A 16313-nucleotide genomic window follows, 5' to 3' on the forward strand; every position below is an offset into this window, starting at 1 on the left:
AAAAAACGTGAAGTGAACCCAGACTAAGATTTTTTTAAACTCAGTTTCATTGAGGAGTAAAAACATACATATCCATACATAATGTACAAGGTTTGGGCAAAAAGAGTGCAAAATCATTCCAGAGTACAGTTGTTATACATTAGCGTAAGGATTACACATGGAAATTTAGCTTATTCTTCTAAGGAGGGAGAGCACACATCGCCGCCCTACCTTAAGGCCAGTCGTGAGGTTACATAGTTGGACATGTTATATCTTATTCAAAGCAAAACAGAACATTAAACAAACTTTGTCACCTGAGTACGGTATCCAGTCATACATATACATTGGTGTTGCCTATCAGACATGATCACCCATTGGGCCAGTACATCTCTAGTTTGTAAAGGTTTACTTCACACTTTTGTGTGATATTATTTAGGGACAAAGAGGTACCGAGCTAGGACGAGGACGCAGTGGAGCTATATTGAGTTAGAGGGGAATCACACCATTTACCCCAAATCTTATCAAATTTGTCCAGTCAGGCACGGTGCTTATATAGCACCTTCTCAAGAGGTATAATAGAATTAATCAGGGATTTCCATTTATCTGAGGATAAAATTATGCCCAAATATTTGAAATGTGAGACCACCCTTAGTCCCCCTTGGATTTGCACGTCAGGTACCTGAGCTTGTGGGAGATACATGATACAGGATTTGTCCCAGTTAATGCGTAGTCCTGAGAGGTTGCCAAAACTATCAATAAGTTGCATTGCTCTGGGTAGGGAAGTCTCCGGATCTGACATGTAAAGCAGGAGATCATCGGCATATAATGCCAAATGATCCTCCACTCCACCATGCCGAAACCCTTTAAATACCTCGTCTGCACGAATTCCTCTCTCAAGTTGGAACCTATTAGAATTCTGCCCATTAAGTGCTATACCAGCGGTTGGCCTCTTGTAAATGATGGATACCCATTTAATGAATCATGGACCAAACCCAAATCGGCGTAGAGCCCCCAGTAATAATGGCCATTCAATGGAGTCAAACGCCTTGGCCGCATCTAATGAGGCCAAGGCCCATTCCTCCCCTCTTTCTTTACCCACCTGCATGAGGATCTGGGTCCTCCTCAAGTCATCTGCTGTACTACAGCCAGGTATAAAGCCAGATTGGTCTCGTTGTATAAGTGCCGTGATGACCTTATTTAGCCTAGTCGCCATGACCCTAGTGAGTAATTTGTAGTCTGCGTTTAATAGCGAAATCGGCCTATAGGAGGCACAATCTTGGGGGTCTTTGTCGGGTTTTAGGATAACTACTATGTTCGCATCGTAGAACGAGGCAGGGAGCGCCTCCTTTTCAAAGGATACCTGTAGTGTTTTAAGCAGGGCCGGTAGCATCTCCTCCTGGTACTTAGCATATACTTCAAGGGGGAGGCCATCTGGTCCAGAGGCCTTTCCCTTGGAAAGAGCTTCAAGGGCCTCTTCAAGCTCTGCCGCTGTGATAGGAGCATCCAGGGCCTCACGCTGTGATGTTGTTAGGGTAGGGCATGGTATAGCATTAAGGTAGTCATCTATCTGATCTATAGTGGCTATAGATCGGGATGTGTATAGGGCCTTATAAAAGTCTGTAAAGGACTGTAGTATGAGATCATTTGAGTTGACTATCTGTCCAGTCTCATCTCTAATGGCAATAATTGTGGGGGAGGCTGAGCTTCTATGTATAAGGTGGGCTAATAAGCTACTTGATTGATTGCCTTGCTCAAAAAATAGCTGTTTAGTAAAGAACATGCGGCGTTTGCCTTTCTCATGCAAGCAGTGCATATATTGTCTACCCGTTTGAAGCCATGCCTGTCTTCTGTCAGGAGTTGGGTCAGCTATGAAAGCCGCTTCAAGGTCGGCACATGAACGAGCTAAGTGCTCCTCCTCCTTTGCAGACTCCCTCTTAATGTGTGAGATAGCGGACTGGAGACAGCCACGTAGGTGAGATTTCAGTGGATCCCAGAAAAAGGAGTGATTGTCAAAGGGAAAATTAGATGCCACAAAGTCTGCTAGTAATGTTGGTGTTCTGTCTGATTCTGTAAGCAAAGTAAGCCAGAAAGGGTGAATCTTACGCTGTCCCGTCTGACCTGTTAAGGCAGCAGTATTAAACACAGATAAAATGGGGGCGTGGTCAGAGGGTTCTCTAGGTAAGTGTTCTATTGACACTAGGCTAAGACTAGCGCGGTCATTACCGCAGATATAATCAATGCGAGATAATGTGCCTCGACCGGGCGTGTGACATGTGTATTCCTGGGTGGTCGGGTGTCTAAGGCGCCATAAGTCATGCCATCCCATTTCCTAAAGGACTGTAGCAAGTGGGGTCATCCTGTCAGGTCTGGCATCAGCAGAGGGGGGGAAGGGGGAGGGAACCTATCCTGTACAGGGTCTACCACTGAGTTTAAGTCGCCCATGCATATTATGGTGGCTCTAGGGAAGCGGGTTGCAAATTGAGTAGCTTCATACAGAATGGTAAGGGTGCCCGGGGGGGTACATACAGACATAGAAAAACATATGGTTGACAGTCTATAGCGCCATAAACAAATAGGTATCTCCCCTCTGGATCCACCACCTTTTCCATTACCTCCCATCTTAGACTTCTGTGTATTAGCAGTGATACCCCGCGAGAGTGTGTGGAGAAAGTAGAGTGCGCAGCCCATTGTACCCATGGTTTCTGCAACCAGGAGACATTGTGCTCTACGAGGTGAGTTTCTATCAAGCATATGACAGAGGGATTGTGTTTATGCAGTCTTGAGAATACCACGTTGCGTTTGTGAGGACTGTTCATACCCCTAATGTTCCATGTGATAGTTGTGAAAGGCATATCGCCTCAGGTACAAATAGATTAAATAACAATAACCAGATAACAAAGAATCTAAAAGGGAAGAAAAAGAGAGGGGGGGGGGAGGGATTTTAAGGGATGATGGTAGGCAGGTTCTCCAAAAGTAGGAGTCCACCTGGGGGCACTTTGTGAGATCCGCCAAAGGCACTCAGCCAACGAGGATCTCGTCGGGTAGCAAGCGGTTAGTCCAGCACCGCTTTGCTTAATCTAAGTATACAGGGGAAGTACGCGCCTGTAGGTGTAATTACAGTGGACTATTGCTCCTCCAGACCAGCACCATTTACAAAACAAATACAAGCATCCTATGTCAATTTAGATGACATCTATCCAGAGCGGGTGCAACCGCCCAAGAGAGATAAATGAGCTAGTGGGATAGGTGAGTATGTGGTTAACATCTGACGGACCCTTAGGGTGAAGACACACATGGCGTTTTTGGGCCGTTTTTGGGCCGTTTTTACTTAGTGCGTTTTCAGATCGTTAAAAATGCATGCGTTAAAAAACGCATGCTTTTTTTTTAAAAACGCATGCGGTTTTTTGTAAATGCATGCGTTTTTGTCCATTTTTCCAAAATTGCGCAATGAAAAACGGACAAAAATGCATGCGTTTTCAAAAAACGCATGCGTTTTTAAAAAACGGATGCGTTTTTTAACGCATGCGTTTTTAACGATCTGAAAACGCACTTAGTAAAAACGGCCCAAAAACGGCCCAAAAACGCCATGTGTGTCTTCACCCTAAGGGTTTGGAGTAGAGGACTGGATCCATCGCTCATAGTCCAGTAATGATATCAACGCCGTGGCGGACGCTTTCGGGTGTTTAGCCATGTTTCAGCATCGCTGGGATTATCGAAAAACAAAGTCTTTTCCTCGAAAATCACCCGTAGTCTCGCCGGGTATGTCATTGAGTAAGAAATCTGAAGCTCACGCAGCTGTCTCTTCACTCCCATAAGGGCGCTGTCCCACGTTGCGTTCGCAAACGCAGACCAAACCACGCCCACCGGGGCGGTCCGCGGTCCGATCGCATCGGTGTTTCTATGGAAACGCCTGCGATCGGGAACGAGCCGCGCTGGCGTTTCCATAGAAAAACACCGATGCGATCGTACCGCGGACCGCCCCAGTGGGCGCGGTTTGGTCTGCATCTGCGTTTGCGAACGCAACGTGGGACAGCGCCCTAAATGAGGCTCGGGACTTCTGTAGAGAGGCAGAAAAGTCCGGGAATAGTGAAACAGTCGCATTATGGTAAGTGATGGTGCCATGTCTCTTTGCTGCTTACAGTAAGGCATCCCGATCTTTGCTGCAGATGAGCCGGGCCAAGAAAGGTCTTGCTGGAGCACCTGGTGGTGGAGGTTTGGCGGGAACTCTGTGAGCCCGCAAGGTATCACGTAACCATTTTTCAATGAACCCCACAGGATCGTTACCTTCAGCCCTTTCCGGTAGGCCTTAAATGCGGATATTATTCCGGCGAAGCCGGTTTTCCAGGTCATCGGATTTCTGGGCCCACATAGCGGCCTCTTTCTCTAGGGATCGCAGCCTCTCAGATACTGGAGCTAGCGTGTCCTCTACCTCAGCGATGCGGGTCTCGGTCTCTTTGACCCGTTCTCGCAGCTGTTGGAAATCATGTCGCAGCAGGCCTACATCAACACGTATCTCCTCAATTTTGCTGGTGAGGGAGGTAGTAGAGGCTTGTATTGCGTTTAGAAGCTGGTTACCTCCTTCAACGTGGGCTCCGGCTCCTGAGGTGCAGGTGTGGAGGTGACGGCACCATCTTGGCAAAGGTTCATAAATAGGGGCTCATTCCAAGCTGGTGGGTCTACTTTCTGCTTATTCATTCTAGTGATGGCAGCTCTGAGTCATTTTAGTGAGCTGGATCATTAGACTTAGGTCAATGATAAGATAGAGTCTCTTCTGGCTTCTGAACGGCTCCCTGTTACATGTATAATAGGGAGTCTCGGTCCAGTCAGTCACCCCTCTTCATACCACTTTTAATATGATTTTAGTGGGTTGAGCGTGGTTACCCGATTAGGGTCATGGTTAAGTGAGCCATCAGCTCCATGCAGGGAGCCTACTCCTGTCGTATGTAAGTGCTTGATCTTGCGACACAATATGAAAGTTAAATCCCGTGCTCAGGTCGCGTTCACACGTTGCGTTTTGGTCACGTTTTCATTGCGTTTGAAACGCATATACAACAGCTGAGGAGAGGTGATTTGCCTAATTACATCACTGTAAACGTTTCCGTTTACAAAACGCATCGTAAACGCGATGTTAACGCACGCGTTAACAAAGCGTTAATGCATGCGTTTTGTTAATGCATGCGTTAACATTGCGTTTACAAACGTAAACAGTAATGTAATTAGGCAAATTACCTCACATCAGCTGTTGTATATGCGTTTCAAACGCAATGAAAACGCAACCAAAACGCAACGTGTGACCGCGCCCTCAGTCCGAATCAGTCGGATCATCTGACAGCACGCCCCCCAAATTCTGACACATAAAAGCCAGTGTAGCCGTGCCACAATCCGATCGCGTGCAGTTACATACCTGTCACAGCGGCGCAAATCCGAAAACGTTGGAAAATCCAACGAAATTGCGGCCCTTAGTAAATAAGCCCCCATGTATTAATGGGCATAGCATTTTTATTTTTTGTTTACAGAGCTGTTTTAGGGCTTGTTTTTTGCAGGACAAAGCTGTGCTTGTACTGGTATCATATCAGTTTTTTATCCCTTATTATGAGTTCAAATATGAAAGTATCATAATTTTTTTTCCTTTTTTATTACAGTGTTCACTCTACATGTTTAGTGACAATTTAATTTTATTGTACAGGTTCTTACGTACATGGTGAAACCCAATATGTAATGTTTTTTTTTGTTATTTACACTTTAGGGCGCGTTCACACGTTCCGCTAGCGCTGCGTTCATAACGCGACGCTAGCGCACAGGGGGCGGAGTTTGGGGCGACCGCATATGCGTTTCCAGAGAAACGCATGCGATCGGGTTATTAATCGCATGAATTTCCCGGGAAACGTATATGCCATCGGCCTGAGCCCCGCCCACTGTGCACTAGCGTCGCGTTATGAATGCGACAATAGCGGAACGTGTGAACGCGCCGTTAGGGTGATGCCAGACGTGGCATTTTGAACGTGTTTTTGGCCCGTTTTTAAGCAGTCCGTTAAAAAACGCATGCGGTTTTTGATGGGCTGCTTAACCCCTTCACGACTTGGCCTTTTTTAGTTTTTTCACTTCCATTTTTCACACCCCACCTTCAAAAATCTATAACTTTTTTATTTTTCCACATAAAGAGCTCTGTTATGGCTTATTTTCTGCGTAACAAATTGCACTTCGTAGTGACGGTATTTAATATTCCATGGCGCGTACTGGGAAGCGGGAAAAAAATTCCAAATGCAGTGAAAATGGTGAAAAAACACATTTGCGACGTTTTCTTGTGGGCTTGGATTTCACAGCTTTCACTCTGCGTCCCAAATGACATGTCTACTTTATTCTTTGGGTTGCTACGATCACAGGGATACCACATTTGTACAGGTTTTATAATGTTTTCATACATTTAAAAAAATTAAAACCTCCTGTACAAAATTTTTTTTTTGATTTTGCCATCTTCTGGCGCTAATAACTTTTTCATACTTTGGTGTACGAAGCTGTGGGTGGTGTCATTTTTTGCGACTTTTGATGGCGTTTTCATTGCTATCATTGTTAGGACTGTGCGACCTTTTGATCACTTTTTATTAATTTTTTTATATTTTCCAAAATGGCAAAAAAATGTCATTTTTTACTTTGGACGCTATTTTCCGTTACGGGGTTAAACGCAGTGAAAAACCGTTATAATATTTTGATAGATCGGACATTTTCGGACGCGGTGATACCTAATGTGTTTATGATTTTTACTGTTTATTAATATTAATATCAGTTCTAGGGAAAGGGGGGTGATTTGAATTTTTAGGTTTTTTTAATATAATTTTTTTTTTTTTAACTTTTTTTTACTTTTACTTTAACTATTTTTCAGACTCCCTAGGGTACTTTAACCCTAGGTTGTCTGATCGATCCTACCATATACTGCCATACTGCAATATGGCAGTATATGGGGATTTTACTCCTCATTCATTACAATGTGCTGATAGCACATTGTAATGAATAGGTTAAAACGAGACAGCTTCGGGCCTTCGTGAGGCCCGATGCTGTCATGGCAACGGATCACCGCTCCCCGTGACGTCATCGGGGAGCGGAGATCCGCGCCAAGATGGCGATGGCGGAGGCGATCGCGGTGAAAGCACCCGCGATCGGTGCTAGCACCGATCGCGGGTGTTACCGGTAAGCCTTTGCTGCAATATGCAGCAAAGACTTACCGGCTATGGAGAGGGCTCGGCCCGCGAGCCCTCTCCATGCACCGGGACCCGGCGCGCGCCGTACTAGTACGGCGCGCGTCGGGAAGGGGTTAAAAATGGGCCAAAAACACGTTCAAAACGCCACATGTGGCATCACCCTCACTGATGATTCTTTATTGTTAACTTTTTACTGTTAACTTTTGTGTTTACAAAACACATTGTAAACGTGATGTTAACAATGTGTTACCAATGTGTTAACACATGAGTTAACATCGCATTAACAAATGTATATAGTAATGTAATACGGCAAATCATCTCTCCTCAGCTGTTGTAATGCATTTTAAACGCAATGAAAACGCAACCAAAGCGCAATGTGTGAAAGCACCCTCAGGGTGAAGACACACATGGCGTTTTTGGGCCGTTTTTGGGCCGTTTTTGGGCCGTTTTTACTAAGTGCGTTTTCAGATCGTTAAAAACGCATGCGTTAAAAAACGCATCCGTTTTTTAAAAACGCATGCGTTTTTTGAAAACGCATGCATTTTTGTCCGTTTTCCCGAAATTGCGCAATGAAAAACGGACAAAAACGCATGCGTTTTCAAAAACCGCATGCGTTTTTAAAAAACGGATGCGTTTTTTAACGCATGCGTTTTTAACGATCTGAAAACGCACTTAGTAAAAACGGCCCAAAAACGGCCCAAAAACGGCCCAAAAACGCCATGTGTGTCTTCACCCTCAGGGCGCCTTCCCAAGTGGTGTTTTTAAACTCATCCAAAACACAAGTGGGAGGGGGGTTTGCCTGAAACGCATGCGTTTCATTGCAAATGCATATGCATTTTGGCCAAACCCCCTCCCACTTTCGGTTTGGATGCATTTAGGGCGTGTTCACACGTTGCGTTTTGGTTGCGTTTTCATTGCGTTTGAAACGCATATACAACAGCTGATGAGCGGTAATTTGCCTAATTACATTACCGTTTACGTTTTCAAACGCAATGTTAACGCATGTGTTAACTTCGCATTTACGATGCGTTTTGTTAACAGAAATGTTAACAGTGATGTAATTAGGCAAATAACCTCTCCTCAGCTGTTGTATATGCATTTCAAACACAATGAAAACGCAGGTCAAAACGCAACGTGTGAACGTGGCCTTAAAAAAGTGAGGAAAAACTCCACGTGGGAAGGCGCCCTCAGATTGCCTTAACACATTTTAGACCACAATCACAAGTGGCATTTGTGCTGCATTTTATTACATTTGCAACATGTTTCAATTGCAGCAAAACAATGAAAAAAACACATTAGTGATATCACATGTGAATACATTATGGATGGGAATATATCACAGAGAAAAGCCAATTTTCTGACTCTACTCTTGGACTGGACACATCCACTCCTGGATTGGACATCAAAAATTGCATCTAAAAAGTATGCTTCACACCAGCTTTTGGTCTGAAACGTTGCGTTTTGGTTGCGTTTTCATTGCGTTTGGAACGCATATACAACAGCTGATGTGAGGTAATTTGCCTAATTACATTACCGTTTACGTTTGTAAACGCAATGTTAACGCATGCGTTAACAAAACGCATGCGTTAACGCTTTGTTAACGCATGCGTTAACATCGCGTTTACGATGCGTTTTGTTAACGCATGCGTTAACAGTGATGAAATTAGGCAAATCACCTCTCCTCAGCTGTTGTATATGCGTTTCAAACGCAATGAAAACGCAGGTCAAAACGCAACGTGTGAACGCGCCCTCATGGAAATGGAGTCAGAGGATAGGTCATTGATTTCTGAATGGCAGATATGTTACACCTGAGCCCCCACCGATCAGCTGACATCAGCAGGCTTTGATACAAAGGAGAGAGCCACAAGGAGACTGGTTTGGTCTGTTTTTTGCACTTGTGAAGTGTAAGCTGAGGCTGCAGCAACTCTGAACCACCACCCCACATTATAGAGACCTTTCTACTTCTGGCTGTGTACCAAAGGTACTTTTAACAATACATGTAGTCTACATGAGTCTTTCCTGAATAATGTCTGTATTGTTCTATGTGCAGTCAGATGTCCAATTGATTTTGAAAGGAACATCTATTTTTAGAATCCTGTAAATGTTAAAAAGCTTCTAAAGAGTAGAATATTTAGTGCCCTTGCACTGAGTGAAAGACAGATGGCGCTACAAAATAGCTAACAAAAAAAAGCAATGTTATGTATTGGATATATGCGAAAGGTTACATCCGGTGTCTTGCGACAAAAACAGGAAGTGCAAGGAGCTGGGACCAGTGATGTAATACGGAGAGTAAATACGGCTCCTCTGCACATTGTCATTCCAGCTTTCCCTACTTTACAACACATGGCACATAGTATTTTGGTGTTTAGCTGAATTTTATGCAAATTAGGTTTTATATTTACAAATAAACGTATTAATTGATAACAGATAATGCTTGTTAAATTGCAGGCTAGTTTTTATAGCTTGATACATTAACATTTCTGTATGGGGATCTGCCTCATAAAAATCTGAGTCTGTGCGGTAGGAATTCTCTTTGCAGCCTTGTCACCATCAGAATGTTTCTTCAGATCCCTCATTGATTGCGACATTGTGCCCACAGAAAGTTGGGAGACACAGAGCTCTGAAGCTGATGGATGCATTACATCATCACATCGCTCCCGCACGGCACAATAGTTTAGAGGGGTGCTGACAGCTTCACTATGTGTTCAAATTTATTCTGGGACTGTTCCCCTGAATCCAGTACTATTGCGAGGTTTGTGTTGCCTTTTCGAGATATATGGACATGCATACGAATACAGTTCTAAACACATATATGTATTTTTATTGTGTATTAATTAAGCAAGCAGATTAAGGATAATTCTCATACATGCTCATTCCTATTGTTTTGTATAACTTGTTACTCTTATTTTATTTGTATATGTTCCCCAGAATCTGTAAAGTTCTACAGAATTTGATGGCGCTATATAAAGATTAACATGCAGGTACTGCAAGGAAAAACTCCATGCTTTTCATGTGGTTCTGTCATGTACAACATACAATGGATGTGCTTGCATCCTTACAGAGGGCTGAGCATACTAGATGGGGTTTAAAACAAGGAGGCATCAAACCATACATACAGTCCTGGACTTAAGGACACCCGACTTTCAGAGAACAACCACTAGGTAGACAGACCTCTGGTAAAGCTCTCTGGATGCTTTACTTTAGTCACAGGCTGTGAAGATCAGCTGTAAAGTGTCTATTGAAGTTTAATTGATCATTCTTCTTCCCACAAAAGCACAACATTTTGAAAATCAAATTGTTACTGGGACACAAAAATGTCTGGAGCTGCAATTAGAAAATGTATACCTTTTACGACTTGGATCCAAATTCAAAGAACCTATCTTGTATGTAACTTGTGGACTGCCTGTAATAAAGAAATCTGCAGCTCAGCAAAGGCAAAGATGGAAATAAACGTTTTAGTGTCCCCACCTTTTTCATAGAAATGACCTCTTCCATCACAGATGCCAGAGCAGTATGGTTTATTATGGTTGCTTGAGTTGAACAACCCTTTTGGGCAAGGAAAACATGTAGATTCTGTGTTCTGCCATAAATTTGCCTACAGCAAGAGGATGAAATTTACTCAATTTTCAATTTTGTAACTGGAGTTTAAATCCAATCTACCATAATGTAAATGCCTGCCTCAATTACACTGTTTGTGTTGCCAGTCTGAAGAGTTAATTCCACCTTCAAAAGTACCGGTCTATCATTGGCTGATTGCAGGATCCTGAGGATCCCTCAGGTTCTGCAGACTCTAAAGGGGTTGTGAAGGATGAGTTTTTGATCCAGACGATTCCTTTAATATGCTATAGGTTTAGAATATAACCTCCACAAAGATGTTTTCAAGAACAAGATGACAACGTTCTTCTGAAAGAATGATGTCGTCCTGTCTTGTTTTGAAGAATGCAAACTTATTCCACTACCAAATGCAGGGTCAAATATTCTGGATAAGATGCATGGTCATTTCAGCTGTCCTCTCGTCGGTGGTATTCACTCCACTAATGAACGCAAGAAGTCTACAAGTGTTCTGAAGGTCATACTAAAGATGACCTTCTTTACTAAAAAAAAACAAAAAAACACTCAATCTGATGACTTGTGATTACAGTTAGGCAAAGGTCCAAAACTGGGTGGCAATTCGTTACAACATGACGGGTGTATTTGTGGTATAGTATGTGTTGTATTCTATATCCTTACAAAGGGACATCTTGGGGGAGGTTGTTGTTACCATGTGGCACCTTTCAGAAGAGTTGTTGATGACAAGAACTTAATCCTGATATTTTTGTTTTTCTAAAGATTAAGTTACTACAGTAATGCTATTTCAGAGTAGGCGGGCCTGCGTAACTTTGATAAACCTGTGAAATTTTGTTCACAGTTTATTTTATGCAAAACTATGCCAGGTCAGACCTTGCATAGTTTTGCCCGGTGAACCTTTTTGCATGTAAATTTGTAGCAAAGGCCACATATGAGAACTATTGGCCAAGAACTCGTTCAGCAGACTGCTCCTTAATAAACCTCAAATGCTGATGACACATGGGGGGATGGGGGTTGTTAAAAACAAGTGAGGAATCTAAAACAATTGCATAATGCACACCACAGAAAACCCATACAATATCAAGCAGCTTGGAGTACTCGGGTTGAGATTGCCCTAAAACGCTGCTATTTTTTAATGGAAAATCGGGTACAAAGTATTTGGACCAAAACCCTAGTATCCGATGCTTCTGCTCTGGTGGCACTGGCCCTAACAACAAGTATTACAAGCACAAATTTTTATAGGAAAAACTTGTATGACGCACATATGTTAACCTTGCTGCAGCCATAACCTATTTCAGTGAGAATTATTGTTGTGTGGGTTATGGTAACCATACTATTTTAGAAACTGGTTAATTGACTCCTGATAAAGTAAAAAACTGAATGGATTCAATATAAATTCCATTGAAGTCAATTTTTAATGTCATCCATTTTTTTTTTTCCAGTTAGAGAAAAAACTGACTCCTAACTGACCATAACGGCTGACATTGAAGTCAATGGGGAGGGATAGTGTCAATTTTGCTGGGTAGATTATAGATAAATGTGAGGTACAGAGAAAAAAAGATAGAAAATCTGCCTAGCTATCTATGGGATGGATAGATATAACGATATAGAAGATATTGATCGATGTTTTGAAAATAAGGGTGATGGGAGATGTGCCGTTTTGTCTGCGATTGCAAACGCAGACAAAGCCACAGGGGCGGGCCGCGGCCCGATCGCATGAGCGTTTTTATGGAAACGCCTGTGATCGGGAACGAGCCGCCGGTGTTTTGCATTAAATTAACGCAAAACACGGGCGGCTCGTTCCTGATCGCAGGCGTTTCCATAGAAACGCTGATGCAATACGGCCGCAGCCCGCCCTGGTGGGTCCGGCTTTGTTAGCTTTTGTAAACGCAGACAAAACTGCACGTCTGCCATCCCCCTAAAGTGTTTGTACTGTTAAAGGAAACTGTCAACAGTTATGTTCAGTTGTATTACCTTTATTTATCATCCGTTATCTTTTTGTAACGGATGTAAAAAAGAATTCCTGATGGTAGTGTGAACTTGGTCTTAGTCTGGTTGTTGTTTGTGCACATGATCATCTGAAGTGTAAATCCAACCCCTGATTGTCTTGTTTCCTTGCCATAACACCTGTGTATATTGCCCGTGCAAAAAAAAAACAAAAAAACCTTGTGATATAACTAGTTGCTCAGTAAAAATTACTTTTGTCCCAGTTGAAATAAGTGATCAATACAATAATTTTTAATAGTAAGCTCTACTTGGCAGCAGGTCCCTCCTCATACTACAGGTTCGGTAATAGCTTAAATTGCCAATGGATGTCCACTTGTTACTTCGCCACCAATCAGAGGCAAATAGAGCACAAACTACGTGTTATCTGACATCAGAATAGTTGTCATCCAACAAAAGTTTGATTGTAATTTTTTTTTGGCTGAAAGAATGGTAATCCAGCTTTAAATTATACCTTAGTTGTGTAGATGTTACAATGATTGTGAGTATTGGCTTTCTGCTTGTTTTTATTTGCTGTAATATATATAGGCTATAATGGTCCATAGACTCAAATTCTAGATGGGTATGCGGAGGAGTCCAGACCACTGACGCTTAAACACACGGTCAAATGTTTTGCCCACTTCTCTTCCATGGCAGGAGAGATCATGTACTTATGGGCGGGGCAAGTTCTGTATGTTTGCCTTCAGTAGAATTGACCAATCAGTGTGCACCGTATCTATGACTGACGGCTTCCTTCTAAAACCCCGCCACAATCGCTGACGTCACTGCAACACACAACAACAGACGCTAGAAAGCGGTGAAGACATGGCAGCGCTGCCCTGCCCCTTTTCGCTCCCTCTTCCCTTCTCCTCCCATCTCCGCATCTCTCTTGCGTCACAAGTCACTTCGGCCAATCGGCATTGCCAAGGCAACCGGTCGCTGTTGTGCGGGCCAATAGGAGGGGGCGTCACGTCGACATCTCCCCTTCTCTCCCAGGGAACGCGCCTTGAGGGAGTCAAAGGGCGCGTAGAAGCGGTTCGCAATGCAAGCGTTTGGGGGCGCGCACGGGAGCGGCCTGTGAAAAGAAACAACCGGCACCGTGAGCTCCTCCCCCTACAACACCGAACGAGCGGGAAGCACACCGCATTCTGGACTCGCTCTTGCTGTGTTTTGGTCTCCGCCCCGCCGCCGCCTCCTCAGCTGGTTTTATTCGTTGCCTGGGCCGTCTTCCTGTCAGGACCTTGTTACCGGACCGTACAGTTTCTTCGGAGGTCATAAGAGGCTTCGCCAGCTCCTCCACACTCACAGTGCTCAATCGGCCGTCGCTGGTTTTCGCCCCCCTCCCCCCCACACTTCCACCCCGGTTACCGGAGGAGGGGAGGAGGGGGAGGTAGGCCGCGGCCCCCGACGGGTCCATGCGCAAGTTCGCGGCCTTCCCTCCCTCCTCCTCCTCCTCGGCACCGGCCCCAACACCGCGGGGCTCCAATCGCCAGAGACGGGATTAAGGACTAATAAGAGGCGGTCGCCCGGAGAAGCAGCGCACACACGCGGTAAGAGCCGGGGCATGCTGCGCAGTGTGGGCATGGATAGGTAGTGTGGAAGGCTGACCGACCGTACAATAATCCGCTGGGTTATCCTTGTTTGTTCCAGGCTGTGACTTCTACTATGAGCAAGTGTAGGGGCTTATTTTTCATAGTCTAATGCAAATTTTCCAATGGCGATGACTAGAAATACAAAATTACTATCCCATTTAGACCTGGCCTTTCATAAGTCAATATTACACTGGTGCGCAGCAGAAGTAAAAATTGATTAGATTTGGATATTTTACCAGTTTAGTCTGTACTCTCAAAACATTGGATAAATACTGAGATTTATAATTATACACTGTATCTGGTTAATTTGTAGTCAAGTGCATAGGTTACTCTCATGGAGCTACATGGCAGGTATATGGATATTGTATAGCTTGGGTAAGTGGATTACACAAAGATTATAGTGTAGGTGTTGTCCACAATAATCCATTGTTATTCTCAACATTTGTATGTTGCTATCAACCTATAAAGACACCGCGATTTGCAGTGCCTTATGATTTGCAAGGAAATGTCTGGAAGGCACTGGTGCTGCAGGCTGATGCTTGACAGAAGTCAGGGCTGGTGATTTCATCAGTACCTAGTTGTAGACTAGCACTGAGTGAGGTGGAAGATGTTACAATAACTGTTGTGGATTTCTGCCTTTGTATTGTAGAAAAACTTTGAATTTTGGTGGCAGGTGTTCTGCTTCTGAAATGAGATGTTTGTGAATATTTTTTATACTTTTTGTCTGCATTAGTAATGGTGATCCTTGTGGGAAATAAACATTAGGGCCACTCTGTAAGGGCTTATGCACTCCACTGCTGATCTGTATGGGATGGCATGCCGTGAGTCTATATTGTACCCCCTCTGCATCCAATATTATACATTACCTGTGCTATATGTTGGAAATATTGGTATTCTGCTTATTTCACTTACCTGTCACGTTGTACACTTTATGCATTCCTTACACATGGCACACAAACTGTCTACTACTTGAATATGATCAGTTTCTTCTTCTTCTTTTTTTTTTTGCGCATATATTTCCTGTTCACTGTTAAGACTTGCTGAACACTGAGGATCTCTCCTCTACATTCCATCAGCATAGGTGGCTGTATACATCTGTGGTGTGTAAATTTGCGATAACCTAGCTTTGTATAGGTAACCTGTTTTACAGCTCTGAAGTATAACCTGCATGTTTACCTGATACCGGCCTGATAGCTAATTGTTTGCATATTGTAAACATCTGCATGGAGTTATTCATCTTGTAGTGGTGATGTGCCATAGTGTTTGTGGACATATATCTTGTAGTTGCTTCAGAGATCCTAGCATTTCTTTACCCATTTCTATACCTTATTGTATAAGTGGACAAATGCTCTGAATATTGTTAGAAAATCTACAGCTTTAGCGCACCATTCCTCTTTTGTTGTTGCTCAGTGAGTATTGTATAAGGCATGCACGCCTATGATGACACTTGTGCAACTTTACAGGACCTGTGGATGAAATTCCTACAGTCTATACCGACTGATGTATACTGATGTAAACAAAGCTGCTTCGAGTTGCCAGGGGAGCAGGAGCATACCTCTCCCTCCCTGAGTTATTGATTTAGGCTGCCTGTAACTGGGCTGTATTCTGGTGACTTTTATCCCCTCCTCCCAGGCTTGGATGTGTTGGTTAATGGTTCTTCAAATGAACATCTGGTTATACAGTAACACTCATCAGATAAATTTTGCCATCTGATTCACTGATGGTAGACTGAACCCACATGCAAGTGTACGGGTAGAAATTTTCTCACTGGATCTGTTATTGTTCTGGTTTGGCCTAGTTTGATTCACCTTTCAAAAATACGATGCCCACAGTCTGTCTGGGTTCATTTGCATATTTCTGAAAGATAACTTTCCAGAAAAATATTAATGGAGAATTTAAAATTTTATTATATTGAGAATTAAAAACAAAAACCCATATGTGAGTACTAGTAGTCTGCCATTAGTGAATCTGATATATTTCTTTAACAACCCAACTT

General features: G+C 43.4%; 1 protein-coding gene across 4 annotated transcripts in view; it reads left to right on the forward strand.

Moving 5' to 3' along the window:
• Window positions 1–9018: 9018 nt before the first annotated feature.
• ANKRD11 (ankyrin repeat domain containing 11) overlaps window positions 9019–16313 on the forward strand; it is a 211237-nt gene continuing 203942 nt past the window's right edge. The window contains exon 1 of one of the 4 annotated variants that reach the window (XM_072117443.1): window positions 9019–9156. The gene's annotated coding sequence lies outside the window, so the exon portion shown is untranslated. Of the gene's footprint in view, window positions 9157–13630; window positions 14276–16313 lie in introns of those variants that run through there. The other 3 variants (XM_072117439.1, XM_072117442.1, XM_072117438.1) reach the window with 3 other exon arrangements.

Source organism: Engystomops pustulosus, chromosome 7 (assembly GCF_040894005.1).
Source record: "Engystomops pustulosus chromosome 7, aEngPut4.maternal, whole genome shotgun sequence".
Classification (NCBI taxonomy): domain Eukaryota; kingdom Metazoa; phylum Chordata; class Amphibia; order Anura; family Leptodactylidae; genus Engystomops; species Engystomops pustulosus.